The 11663-nt window shown below is 39.9% G+C and overlaps 1 long non-coding RNA gene across 1 annotated transcript; it reads right to left on the bottom strand.

Moving 5' to 3' along the window:
- Positions 1 to 306: 306 nt before the first annotated feature.
- Positions 307 to 6279, bottom strand: LOC147575733 (uncharacterized). Its single transcript, XR_015241957.1, has 3 exons — positions 6138 to 6279; positions 2286 to 2435; positions 307 to 1020 (listed from the first exon to the last, which is right to left on the bottom strand). It is a non-coding gene; the product is annotated as an uncharacterized LOC147575733 (long non-coding RNA).
- Between the last annotated feature and the right edge of the window lie 5384 nt (positions 6280 to 11663).

The raw sequence follows: 11663 nt of genomic DNA on the forward strand, positions 1-11663 counted from the left end.
TTTAACACTATAGTCCAAATGCTGTATTTCTCTCATTGACTATTTTGAAGACAGAAGAGAGGTTTATTCTTTATGTTTCTTATTAGGAGACGTTCAGGGCTATTTGAGGGACAAAAAGGAAAACCATTCCGCCGCACACACCCAAAGGGTGTATTGTAGATAATGTTCCTAATCATGGACTAATCACTATAGCAACCGTCAGTGGTGTTCTTAAACCTCAGAAAAAAACAAAAGAAAGGAAAAGTAATCCACGGAACTAAATGGTTAGCTAGTTTTCCTTTAATAAAAAAAATAATAAGTCCCTGCAGATGAGTTTTATACTTTGGATGTCAAGAGTTAAAGCAGTAAATATCAGCGGCATAAAGACTGAGGAAACTTCCAGAATTCTCTTATCTTGCAGCTGCTGGGTGTGAGTCAGCATTACCATATGCAAATGGGCGTGGTTGTGCTAATTCGTCTGGGGGCGTTTTAGGCACAGGGAGGTGCTGTGCAGTTTCTGTGCTCCTCCAGAGGCCCCAAGGCGGGCTCCCCACATAAGTCACTTTCTCCGGGACTGGCTCCTCTGTGAGAGTTCGTTCCTCACGGCAGGGACATGTTGGCATGGTATAAGCGAGGGACTCTCACTCACCCGGGACCCTCAAGGTTGGGCAGGTGCTCCGAATGTTTATGAAATGTTTGGAACTACAATTGCTAAATTATACGCCTGGAACCATACGGTCAAACAGAAAAGGCTTTTATGAAACCAAACCTCTGCTCTTACTCACTGTCTTGTATAAGCTAATAATAAAAAGAAGATATTTCATATTTGGTCATTAACACATATTAACACATATTAACACGTATTAATGTGTCATTAACACAGATTAATGAAAGAATTTTCTCTCTTCAGCAGAAAAAAGAGCCAATATCTCCTGACTGAATACTTACCGTGATGGTTAATTTCGTGTGTTGACTTGGTTGTGCTGAGGAATGTTCAGACAGCTGGTAGACCGTGGCTTGTGCGTGTGTGTGAGGGCGCGTCTAGAAGAGACATTAGAAAGCCATCAGCCGATCTGTGGATAGCTCAAATAGAACGGGAAGGCAGAGGCTGGTGACTTCTTCCTTTGCCTGATAAGTCGTGCATCCTTCCGGCTCCTGGACACCAGGCTTCCTAATTGGGGCTTTTGAACTCGGCCTGGGGCTTCCACTCTCCCCACACACCCCCAGTTCTCAGGCCTTTGGACGGGGGTTGAATGCACCTGGCTTCCCCGCTCCCCAGCTCACAGAGGGCGGAGTGTGCCCTTCTCAGTCTCCATAACCGCCGGACTCAATCTTATAATAACACCCTCTTCCACATGTCTGCGCTTGTATTCATCCTGTTGGTTTGGTATTTCTGGAGAACCCTGACTCATGCACTTATGGAGCTTCAAGTACCTGAGTTATGAGAAGAAGTTTCCCAATTATTTTTCAAGGCCCTCTGATAACATTTTGACTCTTAAAAATAGACTCGAAAGTCTTCAGTTCACTTCCCAACCTGCCCTTTTCCTGCCCTCAGTGTATGGATTCTGGGAGGGTTGAGTGGTTTTGAGTGATGGGCAAGGAGTGAAAAGAAGGCCCGACTTCTGTTTTTGGTGTGGGGGAGAGGGTCCTCCTACTTGCAAGCATTGTGCATGTGTACACACACACACACACATACACACACACACAAGCAAGTGCACATACATGCATGCACACACACTTTTTTCGAAAGCATATCTAGTTATTTTATATGCTTTGCTGTTATAACTAGATCTAGTAGAGCTTACTGGCTTAAATCATTATTTATCTACCATCTAATTACGTTTATTAGAATTCTGGAGTTTTGGAAAGCTGTGTGAGAACATCGCTGCTCCTAAAATCGTAGGCATAGCTGGTGGATGTGAGCAATCCGAGTCGGGTACAAATAACTGATTCATCCACACGTCCTGCTTTAATCCTAAACCCAGACCAGCTACTGCCCTTCTGTCTAGACTTGTTCCAAACCAACACCAGATTTTCCATTCTGATCCCATGATACTTCAGAGAGATTTGGGCAACCAAGACAAGGTCCAAGAACATATCTTGAAAGACAAGATCACCTTTTGTAAAGCTGATCAGTAACTCAACATTTTCTCTCCGTGTTTAATGGACTGAAAGTTATTTACCTTCCCCTTTTCAGGAATCGTTTAATAGGATATGGGGTGCATGAGGGCAGGAACTTTGTCTCTCTGATTGCTTGCTGCATTCCGACAACCTAGCAGAGAGCTTGGGTCCTACTCAGTACTTACTACATATTAACGACTGCCCGACGTTCTGATGGCATCCGTGCAGGATAGACTCGAGCAAGGTCCCGGGGGCCTGTGGTGACTTCCTGACAGCATGAGAAGGGCAAGGGCCAGCCTTTCTGGTCGGTATTGGTGCTGTAGTCTGAGCACACCCTGTGGGAGATGCGCATGCAATTTTCACTGCTTTTTCTCTGCCGCTGGGATAAAACTAGCATGAATAGAATTAGAACCAAATCTATTTTCAATGTCTAGTGAAATAATGAAACTAGCTAATGATCTTCAGTGGGCCCTAGCATCACAAAAATGAAACACACATAATACTTAACCTCTTGATTGATACATACAGGATCAGAATGACACAGTATATCAAGAACGAAGGAAGGAAGGAAGGAAGGAAGGAAGGAAGGAAGGAAGGAAGGAAGGAAGGAAGGGGGGGAAGAAAGAGGGAGGGAGAGAGGGAGTGAAGGAAGGGAAGCAGGAAGGAAGGGAGGGAGGGAGGAAGGAAGGAAGGGAGAAAAGTAGAAAGGAACAAAGTGTAACTTCCAGTTTAGAGAAAATGCAAAGTTGGGAGAACATATAAATGATTTCTTGCAGGGATGTAATAGACAAAATCCAGAACATAGGGACACTACAGGAGAGATGATCCAGGATCTTTAACAAATAAGTTAAAACAGAATTTCATCAACAGATGTTGGTGCATGAAATTTCTTTGGACGCAACTGGGAAAATCTGAACTCAGGCAGCATATTTCATGGTATTAATCACTTATATTTTATCTTTAGTTTTAAAATATTATTGAATTTATGTTTTTGAAATGGGTCTTTTCTTTTAAAAATAAGCACATACATATTCAAGAGAAACGTGTTAGGATTTGTAGAATTTACTTCAAGACAATCCACTTTAGAAATATAAAACAAGACTGGATTTTTTTGGTCACTTGGTAATGGGTATATAAGGGTTTGTTGTCTATTTACTCCAGTTTTGTTTGTGTTAGAAGTTTTTCCATTGGAGGGGATACCTAATATTAAAAAACTATAACCGCCAGCATTATCTTCAGGGGGAAAAAGCTTAGTAAGAGCTGAGCTGCATAAGAAACAGTCATAAATATATATTTATTGTCTAGGCTTCATGAATAATGCCTTGGAAATGAGCAAGTTTCTTTATTATTAAAATAAATAACTTCTCTGGAGATTTTCATGTGTTGCCAGAAAATTGATATTAATTAAATCTAAGCCTCCTCATCTAACATCTAGTTCACAGAAAATGCAGGGCGGGGGGTGGAAGGGAGCACGTTAAATAACCCCCTGAACGTGCCACCAACAAATCCACAGTGAAGGGACTTCAGAGTACGGCTGATGTAGTGTTTGTCAAATATAAGTCCATAACTGTGCTGGTTTTGGACACATCAACCAAATGCAATATTCAAATATTGTTCGATCGATTCAGATACTTTTCTCATCTTTGGAAAAAAAAAAGAAAGGAAGAAAATACTGGAAACTAATACTGTCCTTCCGACTACAATCATCCTAACCCCTCGTCACCTTGTTTTTCCCTAAACAGAGACATATTTGTAACCAAGTTTTTATCTACTGTGCATTCCAAAGGACTCTCAGTAAGCCGTATAACCCCGGGTACTGAGCATAAGCTAGTTTTGTAGGAGATTCCCCCAGGAGAGTAGTATGCAGCATTTTAACAATAAAGAGCCTTGTCCATCGCCCAGAAGAACAGAGGCATTTCTTTTCCACAGCATCCCCAGTTCTTTGGGAAGTGCCTGGCACATAGTAGGTGCTTAGTAAATGCTTGTTGAGCATCCACGTAAATTGAAAGATAAATGAAGCCTCTCAAACAAGGAGAGTCCCTTCCTGAGCCTTAGTGTATTCTCCGAGGACTCCTCAGTCTTCGTGCCATGTATCAGTTTGACAAATGCTCCAAAGATGCTTTAACCCAGTGGCTGCAAGGTAAGCTCGAGCTGGGCGCCCACCGCAGACAGTGCTGGGGCTATGACCAGGAGTCCACTCCGGGGACTCAGGAGGGATGTGGACGTGTTGCCATGGCTACCAGCAAGCTGTCTCCTTCATTCTCCTCCCTGTTGTGTGAGTAGTTCTGGCTTTACCGAACTAGGGGCTGGCTGAGGGTAGTCACCTGACTGGCTGATTTGGCATAACGCACAGTTGAGGAGGCCAAGCAGTCAATGTGAATAAAACACATTCTGTGTTCACAACATGACTAACCCAGTGATATTTGCATTAGGAATTCTGCTGTGTCATTCTAGACATTTTGACATGAGCCGTTATGTAGGGGATGGACATGATCTCTGGGTTTGGAGGACAGAGACTCCGTCCTGAGTTCCATCTCTGCCATTGCATCCCTAGATCATCGTGTTCTGCTTATTTCTTCTCTCCTGGCCCAAGGTCCTAACTACCAAAAAATAGAAGTTTCATGTAGGTGATAGCTCAGACTCTATTTACTCGTCACATTCCCGTCACTATTTCACATGCTGAACCATTCTCCTGAAAATTATACTTAGATTGTCAGTGAAAGTAGAATACAGAAAATTTTGCCTTTTAATGACCATTTAAAGTACTTGGCCCAATTAAAAGGAAGTGGGCAGGTTCCCAACAAAGTTGAACTTTTGTAAACCACATGGTGTATGTTGGAGAGCAATAGATGTTGGTATCCTGTGGTGTCTCACGGCAATATACGCAAAATGCATTTCTTTGTACCGTAAAATTCATGAAGGAAAGACCAAAAGTGGCCCCTTTCAGATCAGATACAAAGCTGAAGTTCATATCAGAGTTTGCTTTTCTTAAGCATTTTTTCAGCCAATGGCATTGTAGCAACATATGGAGGAATCAATCATGAAAGAAAATGAAGACAACAAGGAGAGAGTAGCATCTTTTTTCTCATTGTTAATAAGCAACCACCTGTTTTCAAAACTCCCTTTGAGTTTAATCCAGTGTAAGTGGCTTTAAGATATGAGTTTTCCAGATCCAGCTTTCAGAAGGTTTAGCTGCTGTCTTGGAATTAACATGTCAGCAACCCGAAATGAGTTTTTCTACTGCTCGGAGGGCCTCAGAAGCTGACTGATAGAATATTAAACATTTGAAGTTGTGTTATCCAGTCCCCTTGGTCTGATCACGCCTGCTCTGAGATAAGTACCTGACCCAGGTGACATAAAGCAGTTTAGTGCTGACTTCCTGACTTCAGTGCAATTCCCTAGAAGAATCCAGCAAAACACCACTTGTGTTTAAAAGAGATGATTGTAAATTAACCTTGGAATAGCTGAATTAAATAAAATGCATCATCATTAGCCAAATTTCAACTCATGCTTTAGTGGTTCTGAACTAATTAACGTCAGCTGTGACTTTTTTTTTTAAAGTCACAGTGTAGGTGCATTTGGAGGAAATTAGCTTTTTGTTGGGTCCTCGTAATAATTTACTATCTGGTACGTAACTATACCAAGAAAGGAAAACATATTTGTTTTATGGCTCCTTAAAAATGTATTTCTGGATGTAGGGCAATAAATCCTTTGCATACTTACTCATTATAATTCCACATTTCCTTACACTATTCTCCATGAATTAAAAAAATCAGTGTTAGGGTAAGAATGTTTTGCAAGCTTCTGATTCTGAATTCCAAAATTTAAGATTCGGGGGATAATTTAGTGATCATTATATCAAACTAACTCATTTCAAATATGAACAGAAAAGGGCAAATGTGGATGAATGAGTTGCCTAAGGTTGTATATACCTAAGTAGTGAGGCTTTCAGGCTTGCCAAAAAAATATCTAAAAGGAAGTCCAGGGCTAGTCCTGGTTTATCAGGGTGTTATATCTCCCCAAGCCAGACTGCTTACCTTGATATCCATTTACCGTCTTCCGGGAAATTATCTTTTCATCGTCCCGACCTTCTTCACTGTTCCTGACGCGTTGTGGTTTACCGCACAGAACCCGGTCTCTTCTGGCTTCAGATCGCATCACCTGCCAGCTGTGTGACCTTGGCCAAGTTACCTAAGTTCTCCATGACTCATTTCCTTCTTCTGCTCAATGGAAATAATTATAGACTTGAAAATGAAATAGATTCATGTATGTAAAGCACTTAGTACAGAGCAGGGAAAGTGACAAAAGGTAAACAGAGTAATGACGTCCTGATCATGGTTGTGGTCATGATCTTCATCACCAATTTGTACTTATGAGCTACCTCCAAATAAATCCTCCATGCTCACACTATCTTCCTTTAAAATATGCTTTTATTTTTTCTCTATTTATTTATTCATTTAATCCAAGTTAGTTAACATATTGTGTAATAACGATTTCCAAATGGAATTTAGTGATTCATCACTTACATGTAACACCCAGTGCTCATCACAACTGTCCTCTTTCATGCCCATCACCCATTTAGCCCATCCCCCCACCCAACACCTCTCCATCAGCCCTCAGTTTGTTCTCTGTATTTAAGAGTCTTATGGTTTCTCTCTCTCTCTCTCTCTCTCTGTTTTTATCTTATTTTTCCATCCCTTCCCCTATGCCCATCTGTTTTGTTTCTTTTTTTTTAATTTTTTTTAATATTTATTTTTGAGAGAGAGAGAGACAGAGCATGAGCGGGGAGGAGCAGAGAGAGAGGGAGACACAGAATCTGAAACAGGCTCCAGGCTCTGAGCTGTCAGCACAGAGCCCAATGCACGACTCGAACTCACAAATGGTGAGATCATGACCTGAGCTGAAGTCAGACGCCTAATTAACTGAGCCACCCAGGTGCCCCACACAGTCCAACTTGTAACTGGATTAATTCAGACAACTCCCCACTCCCACACCCCAGCACTAATATCACCAGCAGAGGAAGATGCACCCATTCCAGGCATGAAAACTATTGGCAGACAGTAACAGATCAAACGGGTCTTTGCTGGGCTGTTCAGTAAACTCAACAAGGCCGAGAAAGGAATCAGAAACTTGAAGGTAGATCAATAGAAATTACCCACACTAAAATACAAGATGAAAAATGAGTGAGGAAAACAACAACAATGGAGTACTCAAGACCTGTGGAATGATAGATTTTAAATCTTCAAACATGTAAAGAATCGAAATCCCAGAAGAGAGTGATTATAGGGTAGGAGGAATATTTGAAGGTATAATAGCTGGGAATTTTCTAAAATTAATGTCAGACAGCAAACCACAGATCCAAACACTCACGGAACAAGCAGGATTTTTTTAAGTTCATGTCATTTCAAACTTCCTGAAAAGCCAAGACAAAAGAGGAAATTTGTTAATTGTGTTTTAATTTTTTAATTTCTTCACTATTTCTGCTTGTTCCATATTTCACTGAAAGGTTTATTGAATCTTCCATAGTACTTTTTCTTGGCTTAGTACTTTTTCTTGGTTTAGTACTTATTTTCTTGGTCAAGGAAATATATAAAATATATTTTAGGCCATGCTATTGTATACATAGGGGTTTAAAACCACTGTCTATTCCTGATAGGTTGTACCTTTTATATTTATCTTATATATTTCTGTATCTATTTTGGTGATTTTTGTCTTAAGGTCTCCTTTAACATCAATCACTAAGCTACATGAGTTTTCTTTGCTCACTAGTTGCATGGAATATCTTTTCCCACTCCTTAATTTTGAAGTTTATTTATTCATATTTAGAGTTTGATTCTCATACCATAGTATGTGTTTTGTATTTGGTCTGAAATATTTGTCTTTTATCATTTAGTATAATTTCTGATACACTTGGATTAAAATCTACTATTTATTTTTTAAATGTTCATTTATTTTTGAGGGAGAGAGAGTGTGTGAGCAGGGGAGGTCAGGGAGAGAGAGAGACATGGAATCTAAAGCAGGCTCCAGGCCCTGAGCTGTCAGCACAGAGCCTGATGTGGGGCCCAAACTCACGGACCATGAGATCATGACTTGAGCTGAAATGGGACACTCAACCGACTGAGCCCCCCAGGTGCCCCTATTTAATTTTTTTTTAATTTTTCACCTCTTCTGTATTTCTTTTTACCTCCTTTTGGATTAATCAATTATTTTAATGTTACTAAATTAAAATTTAATATGACTACATTAAATTTCTAAATTAAATTAATATTAATAAATTAAACAAATTTGTCATATGTACTTTTTTAAACTATTGTTTTAACATTTCCTCTAAACAACAAACATATTTAACTTATTAAACCTGATATAAATTAGTACTTTTACCGTATCTCAGATGATGAGGGGATCTTACAATATTTTAAGTGCATTTGCTGCCACCCCATCTATTTACCATTGCTGTCTTGTATTTAAATTCCACATATATTTGAAATCTCACAAGACATTTTCAATATTTTATATATATATATATATATATATATCTACACATTTATTCTTTCTTAATTTCTTCATTTCCATGGTTTCTGTCTAGTATTATTTTCATTTTTCTTAAACAATTCCATTTAGTAACGGAATTATTAAGTTGGTGGAAAATCATGGGCAGTGGAGTTGCTCAGTGTCTGTCTTCCTGAATACACATTCCAACACTACCAAAATCGTAATAATATTTTGTTTAAATATCACCAAAAGAAACTCTGACTTCAGTTTTTCCTTAATTCTACATCTATTATTGAGATCAAACAAGTGATACAGAATTAGGAACAAGTAATATCACCTTTTTTTTTTTTCTCAGCCAAGGAGTTGTTTCTGGTTTTGTTTTTTTAAAATATCAGGCACAGTTCATCATAAAGACACAGTAGAATTTTGTGGGCAGCTCCTAAGGAAGAGACCAAAGACATTTAGTGTTTGCTTGAAATAGAATCTCATTCTAAAATTACGTTTTTTTTTCTTCAGCAAATTAAAGGTGTCCCTTTTTTGCCTGTCTTACATGATTAGTGACAGCAGATATACTGTGATAATAATCTTTTGCTTTTTGCCTTTTGTTTACTACGGTTTGAACATAATACGCCTAAGTATGGATTGGGAAGGTATGGAACGTGTGTGTGTGTGTGTGTGTGTGTGTGTGTGTGTGTGTGTATGTGTTGTTTGTAGTAATTTTGAGGTGTCTTTAGAGCGTGAACAAGTTGTATTTGTGCGTATATGGGGGCTTAAGTGCTTTAGGTGAAAATTCTTGTTATGTCTGCTCTTTTACACACAAAACACACAGTATATATTCTTTTTTAAACTGTCAGTATATTTAGGAGATATTTATAAATCATTACATAAAAAACCCTCTTTAAAATGTATTCTCCTGGGGCTCCTGGGTGGCTCAGTCGGTTAAGCGTCCAATTTTGGCTCAGGTCATGACCTCTCTGTGAATTCAAGCCCTGCATTGGGCTCTGTGCTGACAGCTCAGAGCCTGGAGCCTGCTTCAAATTCTGTGTCTCCCTCTCTCTGTCTGCCCCTCCCCCTCCCCTGCTCACTCTCTCTCTCCCTTTCTCTCTCTCTCTCCCTCTCTCTCTCAAAAATAAACATTAAAAAATTTTTTAAATAAAACAATATGTTCTCCTATTATTTTATTTTGTGGATATTGCCAAGCACTATTAATGTCTGCCATAGTTACCAGTATTTATTGTGTAACTACTATATGCTAGGCTCAGTGCTAATAGGCTTAAATCTTGAAGTTACCATAGGGGGTAGTTATTAATAAATAACTGTTTAAAAGAAAAAAAAAAAACTAAGGCATATGTAGGTTTAGAATTTGCCCCTAGGCCACACAGCCAGTACGTGGCTACAAGACTTAAATCCACGGTCTGTGTCCTACAGAGTCCCTGCTTCCATCAAAGAAGTTGGCGATAAACAACTGTTGATTTGGATAAACATCACATCCAAACGCTTGTGGATGGTAGACTGTCGTTCAGCTTCCTTGGGGAAAACAGTACTGTTAACTCAGAGCGGGCTTGGAAAACATCAACAGAAGGATACGTCCCGTGTCATGTGGGGAATGAAGCTTTGAGTGCCGAGTTCAGGAACTAGCTACTTATTTATTAATTAATTTATTTTTTTCTGATGCCTGTGACGGTGGAGGAGAAATTGCCTACGACCTGTTAGCTGGGATGTTTCAGGTGGAAAACCTGGCGCCTGTAAAACAGCTCATGCTGCCAGATGCGAAATAAAGATGGTGTTCTGTGGATAGTTTCATTGTACTTTCTGTGAGATTTTCGACATTCATAGCGTGACATTGGAGACATTATGACCGGAATAATACACATTTTGTAGTAAAGACAGCCTTGTGTTACAAAGCAGTTAAAACTTGTTGGAGGACACGTTGAGTCTTAAGTAACTGAATGTTTTGAAATGAAGCCAGACACGTGGCTTACAAAAACATGATCCCAGGAATCGTCGTCTTAAGTTTGGTCCTAGCATATTTTGTTGGGCGGATACTGTCTGAAAACCAAAAAGAAGTGATTTTTGAAGTGGTTCTGCCATCTGATGCACATTTATAGTGTTTCTCAGAAGTTAGAGCTGACATTCCAGTAAAGAAAGTGTGAGGTGGGACACATGTGCTCATATGTGACACATTTTGTTTGGGACTCGGCGGGCGAGCGTCTGTCGTGTGGGAGATGCCGTGTTAGTGCTTCACCCACGGTGACACGGAGGCGTAACGGGAGTTAGAACAGAATCGAGATTCTGCGGGCTGCCCAACTCAACTAAGTCTTGCTGAGTGAGTTTTGAAGTTGGAATTGTCATACCACCATGACACTCACCAAGTGAGCGTATCCTAGGACTCTAAACCAGACTGAAAGAGACCAGCGAAGGGTGAGGACCGTGCTGGCTGTTTTCGTGTGCCAACCTGACGGGACCACGGGTGCCCAGGTGTTTAGTAAACGGTTACCCTGTGTTATCTGTCAAGGTGTTTTTCAATGAGATGAATGCTTGAGTATTTTCCTCAGCAGACCGACTGAAGTCGCTCGCCTGCCCCTGTAATGTGGGTGAGCCTCACCCAAGCAATTGAAGGACTGAGTTAAATACAAAGGCTGCCCCTTCCCCAGAAAACGAGAGGGAACTCCTGTCCCTCTTCAAGCTAAGACATTAGTTTTATTCTTATTCTTTATTCTTTATTCTTTGAGTCTTATCTTATTTAAGTTATTTAAGCATGGCGTCTGTAATTGTCAACTGTCTTTATAACCATTTATTTATACACATTTAATTTAATTATATACATTTTTGGTGTGTACCTATTTTATTTAAATCCTTGAACAGATTATTCCCTGACATGAAACATTTTTCCTGATAATTTTATTTCCCTCCTCATGGAATCCTTTAGAGAAGTCACAGCAAAACACTGCTATCAATAAAAAAGCAATTGGTATTTTAAGCCATAATCACATAAGAGCCTCGTCACTGCCACTGGCTATTGATTGCAGCCTGAAAGGTCCGCCCCTTCTTTTCTGGGGTCTTACGGCCAT

Source organism: Puma concolor, chromosome D2, assembly GCF_028749965.1.
Source record: "Puma concolor isolate L17-30 chromosome D2, mPumCon1.1.hap2, whole genome shotgun sequence".
In the NCBI taxonomy this organism is placed as follows: Eukaryota; Metazoa; Chordata; class Mammalia; order Carnivora; family Felidae; genus Puma; species Puma concolor.